Source organism: Nannobrachium achirus (genome assembly GCF_963921795.1).
Source record: "Nannobrachium achirus genome assembly, chromosome: 10".
NCBI classification, from domain to species: Eukaryota; Metazoa; Chordata; class Actinopteri; order Myctophiformes; family Myctophidae; genus Nannobrachium; species Nannobrachium achirus.
Genome location: NC_137819.1, coordinates 33,531,172 through 33,543,163, shown reverse-complemented (window position 1 = coordinate 33,543,163; position 11,992 = coordinate 33,531,172).

The window sequence follows — 11,992 nt, the reverse complement described above, 5'->3', positions numbered from 1 at the left end:
CGTCCAAACGGGGACATCTGGTCACCTTGGTCATGATGAGTGATTGTGAATCCTATAGCGTCCTCACACTGGCCTTACAGGGAGGCTGAAGGGCTGAAGCTGGAACAGTATAGATATAGGTTCTTCCCCCAGGAAATCTAAGAGACACACAGAAGTGTGTCTTGCTGTAATCACACTGGGGTTGCCAAGATCGCTTATTATAAGCAACGGTGGGCTAAAGTTGCTTGTGAATATTGGTACTGTAGTTGCGGGTTGCAATATTTGGAGCTTGTAATGTGGTTGAGCAACCAGAATATATAGTACTTGTCTGACTTTATTCTTTCTTTCTCAAATAGTCTACCCTAGTGTAGGTTTATTTGCTTCCTAATGTTAAAACAGTGGCTCTCAAACAAGGACCCCCCAAATCAATATGTATTTGTCCGCGGACCGCCATCTGAAAATATTGTGTGTCTGGGACCCTATGCACGATTTGTGTGGTTAAGATGTTTAAAAAATATTCCTAACTATAATAAAATAATAATTATCTTTTTTTTTTTCATCTGAAAAAAGTAGATCTACAAGCTCTGGACGTGGTGTGAGCTTGTAGATCGTCTATTTTCAAATAACTGATAGTATATATTGGGGTAAAACTACTTTCTTTTTCTTATAGGTGTGTTACACTGACATGTGTGATATGATATATGCTAAGTTATGACTCACTCGCATAATGCTATATGCACAAGGGGCTCTGTTTCTATATCTGCAGTTTCACCTGAGGAATACAGTATATTTGACATTGCTCACATTATATTAGGATATTTGACATATATGTGTTTTCCTTGTTTCTCTATTCTTTCTTGAAAACTGCTTATGAATTCCACCTACTTCTTTAAACCTGTGATGTGACAATAAAGTTGAATCGTGAATCTTGAATTGAGATCTTATACGAGTGTCTAGGCTAAATTGAATGACATAGCAAAAGTGACATATTTTCAACAGGAAACGATTCGATGGGAAACGTTCAGGGGTGTCGCACCAAATTCTGGGCCCTGGGTACAAGGATTCACTCAGATTTTGTGCTTTAACTATTGAAAAATAGCAGATCTACAAGCGAGCTTGTAGATCTGCTATTATTTTTAAAGTGTGAAAATCTTTCTTTGAATATTTAAATCCTTCTAAGGTTTTTTTAAAAACCTATATGTTTCTAGGTCAGTGGTGCTCAAACTTTTTCATGTCAAGGACCCCCATCTCAAAATATTTAGTTCCAGGGACCCCCCAGAAGCAAAATTTGAGTTACAACAAATATTCGCTTAAAAATATATATATATTCAAAAATGTGCACACATTTTCACAACTTTTCAAAGAAGCTTGCAGCGTGGCACTCAGTGCCATGCTGTGAGCTTGTATACCTGCTATTTCTCAATAGCTAAAGTATAAAACCAGTAAGACTCCCTAATCGGGAGATAAGCGACCGTAGGTCACTTATCTCCACAAATAGGGCAAAAATGTGTTTTGCCAAATTCTTCCTGATCCATGTTGATGACATGAGTGTAGACATACTGTGTAGTGATTTTTGTGATTTTAGGGCAAAATCTGTAGGAGCAGTGTCCAAAAATGTGTTTTTAAAAATCGGCCTGGAGGTGGCGCTATATGGGAGAGATTCATGCTGATGGGATGAGTGTAGACATACTGTGTACCGATTTGCGTGATTTTAGGGCAAAAATTGTAGGAGCAGTGTCCAAAAATGTGTTTTGCAAGAATCGGCCTGATGGTGGCGCTAGAAGAGGGCCATGTGAGAAATGAGGGGTGGGGTCTCCGCGCCGGCAAGGCGGACGAATAGGTACCGGCCCCGGCTGTCCCGGTCGCTCCTAGCCGGAGTTACGGCATTTTATGTGAGCTGCAGTGTAGGGGGTCCTCCACTGGGGGCGCCACCACTTTTGCATCCGTTCTGGAGCACCAGGAGTCGGTGGTCCCCGGGAATTCCCCGTGAGCAGCCCCGTTGGGGTGGTCATTTGGTCAGTTTAGCACATTTGGTCATTTTTTACATCTGGGGGTCCTCCAGGGACCTGGGGGTCCCTGGAGCTCCGGGGGTCCTTGGAGGTTGTAGTTTGGCAGGTAAGGAGTGTGTGTGCAAAATTTGGCATGGATCGGGGCAATAATTAAGGCCCCTCCACCTTGGGCCCTAGTAACTCAGTCACCCTGTGACGAGGGCGTTGAGAGCTTGTAGATCTGCTATTTTTTGGCTAAAGTTCTCCTCAGAATAGGGATGCGAGGGTTCAAGTTGTTAATTTAAAAGAATTATCTAGCACTAAAAAGAGAATATACAGTACGTTGGCAGAATATCTGAGCACGGTAAACAACCCAAAACTTAGGAAAACCAGTAGGTAGGTAAAGACTCAGCGAACACAGCCTTTCAATAGAGAAAGGCCGCCACAGACAAACCTCGCTCCCAAGGGAAGACAGACTATGCACCCACTGCACACAAAATGTGGTAGAAACAGAGCTACACTTTCCAACCACCTGCCCACAAGACATCAGAGACACATACTTCCCACGGATTACACACACCCAAAGTGAGTTTGAAAACATGACCAACGACAAAAAACTGGCACCTGATGGCGGGGAGAGTTGGGCAGGAGAAGTAGGACGGAGGCTCTGTGTCCTCCCGGTGGGGGCTCTTCACTGGCAGGTGAGTCAGTAGGATAGGCTACAGCAGCAGTGACAACACACAGAAATGTGCGTGGGTAGGACTCATTTGGCATAACGACAAAAACCTGGGAGAAAAACGTGTACAAAAAAAAGGAAACAACCACAAATTGCTGACCTATGTTTTTCTGGCAATATTTGCATCACTTTACACACGGCTTAACGGCATTAAAAACACTTTGTTCCGTGCCAGGCCTCTGGGGTAAAACAAACCACCACGAGGACGTTCCAAACCAACTAAAACTAATTTTACCGCGGTGGTGCTGCGCTCAGGTTGACACACATTATCTCCGTTCAATGACATGAAAGAGTAGCAAGGGCTTTGAGCGCCTGAGAGGAGCATCATGCCAAAGTACACGATTTACCCGACCAGATGTTTCTTATTAGAGCTCCTAATTAAACTGATCACACAAAAAGATGGGCGTACTCACAAATTATGCAAATGACAATAACAACAACAAAGTAAAGTAAATCAAGTATACACTATGAGAGCAGCTTGTCAGTGCTGTTGCAGTTCTTTAGCCCAGTGGTTCTCAGCATGGGGTCTGGGGACCCACAGGGGGTCCATGAGGAACTTCTACAGGTCTGTAACTCAGAGTGTACAAATGGAACCAAACTTGCATTTGTACTCTACTTTAGCTAGTTAAATTAAAATCCCCCTAAAATCACATCAAAAGGGGGTCCGCGGCCTATTGCATATTAAACTGCGGGTCCTTGAAATTAAAAAGGTTGCGAATAGCTGGTTTAGCCCCTCACAGAGCCAGTCTGAACGCTGTACCCTGCCAGAGAATGCAGCTGTGCAAACAGATAAGGGAGAGATAGCAAGAAATTATAGGGGCCCGGTGTCCTTGTGTCTTCCAATTTAGCAGCTTAATGATGCATTAATGCTGAATATAGCCGGAGGCGAAAAACTTTGATTGTTCGGCAGGGCCGCATGCAAATTTGCCTTTGGCTTTTCCCAGCCACATGTCATGAGGCATTACGTTATCCACGAGATCCAAAGTGGTGATTAAACATCGTGTCCGTAAACAGGAATATACAGCGTTTTTCCTGTGAAATTCGACACATGCTGAATACGCTAAGAATTAAATAATAATTAAAAAGCAACACAGTAGGCCTAGTGTTCTTTTTAGTTGCAGGTGTCCCTATGTGTCAGCATCGCATGCTTTTAAAAGCTGCAATCCATAACCTTTTTAGTGAATGAAACCTTATTTTGACCAAACATGTATGTCAGTAGAGTATGTTAATACAATATAACTAAAACAACTGCGGTGGTAGTAGGTCTACCGACTCTTCTATTGAGACATTTTGAGGGTAAGACACCTACTGTATACTGCTTGACCTTGCATGGAGGTCAGAATGCAATTCATTCTCTGCCCTAACAAGCTTTCTTTTGGCGGATATTACGGATAGAACATAAAAGTTACATCGTCGCTGTCGGGTGGAGACCATGTACCGGTATGTCCAAAACCAAAACCGTTCTTTTTTTTATTACTATTAAAAACATGTAAATATAATAGTGAAACTATCCAATCTGCAAGCTCACAACACATCACATTGCAAATTCGCAAGGTGTTGCGAGCTTGTAGTTCGCCTATTTTCTCTACTTTTGTGTGACACTCTTGTATGGTGAAGCAGGGTATCATTTATGAAAAAAATATGGAGATACAAGGTTTCTGCCTGACATTAACTACACACACACACACACACACACACACACACACACACACACACACACCCATACTCACGCACGCACGCACGCACGCATTATACAGTATATGGCTGAATATCTTAGCCATAACAGAACCTCTCGACCGCGCCAAATGACCAAACGAATGGCGCTGCAGCCAGTGGAACTGCACTGCAAACAACAGCCCGAGAAACATAAAGAACCGCAGACAATAGAGCCACCTGCCACCTCTCCTCCACAACCGGTGTTATGTTGTCAGCTCACATTCTATAGAGAGAGAAATATGGCCGTTGGCAACACCCAGGGCGATGCATCTGGGTGACATTCAGAGCGGGACAGAGGGCACAGGTATAACAAATTCAATCCAATTTATCTAGGAAGCAAGAGAGTGTTGTTGTGTTATTATCCAGGCACAAAACTACTTAGGTGACCGCTTCGATCAATATTACCAGGCAAAGACTTGCCGTGAGCCTGATTTTTACTACAGGCGAAAAATAGCTGACCTATTGCACAAAGCTCACAGCGGGTTGCAATGCGATGTGAGCTTGTATATTAGCTATTTTTGACTCGCCCTGCTCTGCTATTTTCGGCTCTCACAGGGGAAGGCCGTACAAACAAAGAGCATGTTGTTGCAATGTTTACATCACAAAGAACTCGTCTTGAGTAGAGATGACAAGTGTGTTAGCATTAGCATACCAAAGATGGTGGATTAGGGCAGTAAACATGACTCATACTAACCACAAACGTAGTGCACGGATATGTTGCAAAAGAGTTCTGCATTTTTTAATCTTTACAGTCAGCTATTAGCCAGTAATGCCCAGCTGACCTCATTCCTTTCTATTAGTCTTCTCAGTAAACCTTTAAATGAGCATAACGGCAGTTTTATGTGGGTCCTTCTTATTTGGATAGGATTTAATTCCCCAAAAACTTTTTTTTTATGAAATTGGGTCAATTGTACCATAATCATGGCCCTTAAGTCTGGATATCACTGGAGAATTCCTCCTGAGGTGTTGCACAAAACCTACACAATTTTGAAATAATCAATTCAATTACTTTTTAAATTCATAGTGAATTCTGGGTTTCTGAAGGTATCAATATGTGGGCAGCATCACAGAGCGACCATCCCGCTGAGTGATAGCCATCATGGCATTTTGTTTGCACGCTTCCGTTGTGTGGTGATTCACCGGACAGGTCCGTCTTTAACCACTAAAACCCTATACCGGTACATTGTTGAGAGGAGTCCCTCAGGGCTCTATACTTGTAGTCTCGCATAGCCAGACCTTTCACAGTTCCACCCACTGCTCAAAGGCAGAGAATAAGCGAGCGGAGCTATGGAGAGGATGGCAATGCGAGACTACAATAGAGTACAAACCTAACCCTAAAACCTAATCCTAACTAAATTCGGACTAATGAGATGTAGGACTAATGAGATTTCGGACTTATGGGCAGTTCCCCCAAAGTACTGACGTCACTTGTTTATCCCCTGGGTGGTGAAAGTTTTTTTTCTATGGAGAAAAAACATTTAGTCATCTTAAAATCATCTCATAAATTTTAAGCATTGTGCTCCAAAAAGAAACAAACTGTCTCTGCGATATTGTCGGGGAGGTGGCTCTGTATTGTTCTGATACAGTCTGTTTCGGGCGAAATTGTAACTAATTCAGTGGCAGTAACATTAGCGTCTTCTCGCTTCTTCATATCCATACGAGTCAAACCGCCATGGATCATTTGTTTATTGACTATGTTTGACTGTGTGTGTAGGTCCCTATGTCCATAATTATGTCCTTGTGCAGAACAAGACCAACGTCACACGATGAGACTAACGTCATAGAGAGTACGCACAAGGTTCACGCCCTCGTGAACCTTATTTGATAGGCAATATGCACTGACGTCTGCCCTGGCCACGCGAATAGCCACGGATCATAGATTATAGTATGCCCTCAAAATAAGTCTAGAACACACCACTGAGTACGCAGAGACCGACGTCACCACAGCTGATGTCACGGACAGAATGGCCCATACAAGGAGATGTGTGTTGTATTTGATACCATGCGAAAAGCACAGGTTTGATATTTTTAGAACACAGTCCTTATTTGATGCGATATAAAAAAAGAAATCTGAATTCAAAATGGGGGGGAAAAAATATGCGACCCAGGTAGGATTTCCGACGCGTTGTGAACTTGTCGATTGGCTATTATTCTGCGAAGGTTTTTCCCCAGGAATACAGATGCTGGGTGTTTTAAGTGGTTAAGAAGAATTGCCATTCGCTTCGGTGCGTCCTGACAGCTGGCGGTGGCATCTAAGCGTCATCCGCTGCCACCGTGTCACACGTTTCCACGGAAACGATTACATCAAACCATTCTTAATTGCCAGCCCTTTGGCCACCACCGGAGCGCAACCTCTGTTCGAGTGACACACAAAGCTCGCTGGCCATTACTCACTCAGGTGTAATCACTACCCCCCCCCCCCCCACCCCCCCGTTCCCAGAACCCCCTGTTTACACACAGAGTCACCCTGGCCCGGGAGATAGGTCCCTGCATCACAAAACATTATAGTAACTAGGGCACGGGCACACACACACACACACACACACACACACACACACACACACACACACACACACACACACACACACACACACACACACACACACACCCACACACACACACACACACACACACTGTGTGTTGCAGTGGTGGACGGTACTGTACTTACGGTAAGTACATTTTTTGAGTATTTGTTTTTGTTTTTTGGAAGCTGATTACTTTCACTCAGCTATATTTCAAACAGAAATATTATACTTTTGACTCCACTACATTTCTGGGGAATCTTGGGACCAAAAAGTACACAAATCTATTATGAATTAACCACTTGTGCCCTATATTTCAAATACATTTTCAGTCTTTTTGGACAGTTTCTGAAAATGTTGGCTACTTATTAATTTCTACTTTTGAAGTATTTACTTGATATACTTTGTCCACCACTGTGTATTTTTCTTCTTTAAAAGCCAATCACACATGACTGCCTATGAGTAGATAGAGGATGAGAGGGTTTTTCTTTTCTTTTCTTTTTTCTTTTTTTTGGTTCAACATGGACTTCAGATTCTAAATTGAGGCTCTAAAAATAACCCCACAGTTGTTTACTTGTATGAGAGTGCATAGCGCTATCTGAACGTTGCTGGCTCAAACAAAATGTCTGTCATTTTGATTTTGATTTTTTTTCCTGCTGCAGTTTGTTATCTCTTGTGAAAGGATTTTTTACGGCAGTCTGTTTGAACTTATATCCGATTCCTCATAGATAAGAATTTGAGGGTCTCTTTTTCCCAACTTCCTACTACCATGGCTAAGAAGATGATTACGGATTCATCACACCAAATGAACGCCTCACAGCATAGTATGCACAGCTAACTCTTCTGTGTTAATCTAACTCTGAGTGTGCACAAAATGTAGCCGTTAGTGTCAGTGACATCAGCTGAGGTGATGTTGGTCTCTGTGTACTTTCTATGACATTAGTCTCGTTTGAGCTGTTGGTACTGCATAGTGCATACATAGGGACATAGGGACATACACACAAAGCCAGATGTAGGCGTGGTTAGCTCCGCTCAAAAATGGATACTATTTTAATGTCAGTATTATGTAATGCTATGGGTTGAAGATATTTCCACACTAATAGCATTTCTTAATCGATTTTTAATAAGTGCCTCGATGCTACTCATTGAACACTATGGATCTTTATACTGCGTCTCATTAACAGATTGAACATTCGGGTTAATTTGGTTTCATTTGTACACTCTCCGACTTAAGATTAGCACTCTGGAATTTACAGTGTCAAACTCATTAGGGCTGCTATGCTTGCTCTGATATGACGTGTCTTAAGTTATAAAAATAGCTATTCATTCTTGCAAGGCCCTAAAATCACGCAAACCGGTACACAGTATCTCTACAGTCATGTAATCAAAACGCATCTGTCCCATCTAGCGCCAACATCTGGACCATTTTTGAAAAACAAATTTTTAGCCTATTTGTGTATTCAAATAGATAAGCGACCTAGCGGTCACTTATCTCCCGATTAGGGAGTCTTACTGGTTATTATTATGACGTATGCTGCTGCATTGTCTGGCTTAGCCGAACAAAAATATGTTTTACCTGTACACAAGATAACTGGGTTGCATTTGTAGTCCTAAATGGCCATGTTGACAGGTGTTTCTATTTGTCTGATTGGCGCAGAGCTAATGTTCTATGCCAATCAGAACACCTGTGTTGGTCCATGCATAGGACTACAAATGCAACCCATGAATATAACGATAAAGAACAAAAGTGAGCATTGAATCTGATGCTATTTATTTCTTATAGTAAAGGGACTTGCAGATTGAACCCACTGTGTCTTTTCTTTTGTTTTCTTCGTCTCCAAATCTAATTCACTCTTAACTTTCTGCCAGCGGGTTGAGAAAGTAGCTTTTTACTGCTGTGTGCCACAGGTCCAGCTCATAAACCAAGCCTGCCAACAGGACATTTAATAGTCTGCTGCTTTTTAAATTAACCTCCTGCTGTATGTGTTTTGTGTGCGTGCGTGTGCGTGCATGCATGCGTGTGCGAGAGAGAGAGAGAGAGAGAGAGAGAGAGAGAGAGAGAGAGAGAGACAGAGACAGACAGAGACAGAGACAGACAGAAGCCTATCTGCATCTTTTTATTATTACTTCTGTCATTGTTGTTGTATAGTACATTGGTACTTTGTAAGAAGCAAAATTGCATTTCGCTTCTTGTACCCGTAGGCCTGAGTACTGATTAATAAAACCTTTTTGATTCCTCTTCTTGATCCATACACAGTTAAACAGAGAACAAGACCATTGTTAACAGTTATTTTGGACATGCCATAATATAGGCAGAAACGTTCCAAAATGTAATTAACTTCTTTCCACGTATAAGACAGTATATAGGCTAGGACTCAAGTGGTTAATCACATTGGCTGGGGTCCCCCAGGGGTCTATCTATACTTCATGGCTCCCTCATATGTTCTCTTATACACCAAATTGCTTCATCGAAAACAGAAGATCTGCAATCTCACAACTCGTAACGTGTTGTGAGCTCGTAGATCTACTATTCTCGATCATGCCCAGAATAGGGATGCCATATGGCTCATGTTGTTTTTTAGGCATATTTAGGTCTCTGTGCAACGGACATGACGTATATTAAAGCTTCATTTGAATGTTTTTTTTTCTTCTCCCCCCTCCTGCTCATTCCACTCACACGCAAGGTGAACCAAATAAGCAGCCCCAGTGAAGCGTATCATATATAATTTCGTTTCATTCACAGTGCGATCGTGCACAGAGAATTCCAATCGGCCACGGTGTGTGCAGCCCGCTAATCTCATCAATTCATCAGCATTCTATGGAAAGAAGAACAGCACAGGAACCTGTGGGCAGAGCGGAGTGGAGCGCTGACAGTCGAGCATAATTGGGACGAGCGTTTTGTAGCCCCCGCTGCCTAATTTAATCTTTGACTATATGTACCATGGTGTCGCGCGGCCAAAAATAGCAGATCGACAAGCTCACAGTGGCGTGAAAGAAGTGCTCCGATTATTTACTTAAGTAAAAGACGCAATACCAGTCACAATATAAGAAATATACTCTGTTTCAAGTAAAAGGCCTGTAATTCTGTAATCGCGACTGTCAGGTCGCGAGTTACTATGAAAAGCTCCACCGGCTGTCCGTCAATCCGTCAGTCTGTCCGTCACGTCACGTCACACTTTTGCCCTACTCTTATCTCCGGCACTGTTGCCCCTATCCATGCCAAACTTTGCACACACAATCCTTGGCTGGCAAACCACAACCTCCACCCCTGATTTCTCACATGGCCCTCTTTTAGCGCCACCATCAGGCCGTTTTTTGCAAAACACATTTTTGGACACTACTCCTACAGATTTTGCCCTAAAATCACACAAAGCGGTACACATTATCTCTAAAGTCATGTTATCAACATGGATCTGTCCCATTTACAATATTCCCTCCTGATTGGCTACGATTGCCTTCTAAAGTTTGTGTATGCGACGTGACAGTCACTTATCTCCCGATTAGGGAGTCTTACTGGTTAATTTTACTTAATTTACAGAAGTGTTGGCATTGAAAGTATACTTACAGTACCAAAGTAAAAGTACTACATTTCTTCCAAATTCGTCAAACATTTTTGAAAATACGTAGGCCTAATCTACAAGGTCGACCTGTTGTGAGTGTGACCTTGTACATTTCCGATGTAGTGGAGTAAGTATCAAAGAATTTCAAACACTTAAGTAAAGTAAAACTAGGGAGAATCTGTTTGAGTACAGCACTCGAGAGGTAAACGTCTTAGTTACTTTCCACCACGTTGAGAATGTGTCGCACAATGACTCATAAATATCAAACTGTGCCATCAAGAGCAACGGCCAGCGAGGTTGTTAAAGATGGATGGATGGATGCTGTGTCACAGTCACACTCACACCCACCCAGGCGTTAGGAAAGGTTCTGTCTGTGTCTGTGTGTGTTGGGGGGGGAAAAAACAAACACACACACACACACACACACACACACACACACACACACACACACACACACACACACACACACACACACACACACACACACACACACACACACACACAGACCTCAATATTATTTTGGGAGACGTGAGTCTACTGAGCATCATGTCCAGCTATTACTAAACACCATATGCTTCTTAATTAGAGGGTGGTACAGTAGGCATTGTGCACGTGTATAGACATGCTTGTGCACACGCACAGGCACGCACACGCGCACACACACACACACACACACACACACACACACACACACACACACACACACACAGTCCATCCCGTCTCAACCGCAGCAATGATCTAGGCCAAATCTCACATGCAAGATAATCCAAGTCAGAGGAGGGTTGGTGTGTGTGGGTGAGTGAACACACACACACACACACACACACACACACACACACACACACACACACACACACACACACACACACACACACACACACACACACACACACACACACACACACACACACACACACACACACACACACACACACACACACAGAGCTGATGGCTTGCATCATCCATTCCATTCACCCTTTCCCCTGACACTTGGGATGATGCATTATGACACACCCCTGGAATCACAAATTGTACAAGTGGATAAAAAAAGGATCACTTCAGTGCTCCATATAAGTCCTCAGCCGTACCACATGCATTCTGAATCTGACCGGCGGTCATTTTTGAACTATGGGCTGCTTAAAATTCACAGTCCCAGTCCACAGCTGAAATGGCCGAGCCGCATGAAAGAACATTTATTCTTAAAATGCCATTTCATGCGGCTGAATAATGGAACCAATATTGTATTTTTATGATTTCTGATAGGCTAGGGGGAGGTTCAAAAAGCTCATTTTCTTCCACCGTGAATGGCATATTGGTCCAATTAATCATGTTAATGCTAATATATTCCCAATTTACACATTTTAAACTCCACTTTCACCAAACAGTGTGTGTTGTGAGCAGGGTAACTGACAGCTGTGCACAGTGTAGATGGCCTGAGTGAAAACAGGAGTGAATGATTTGACTGTTAAGAATCATACTCGAGAAGCATAA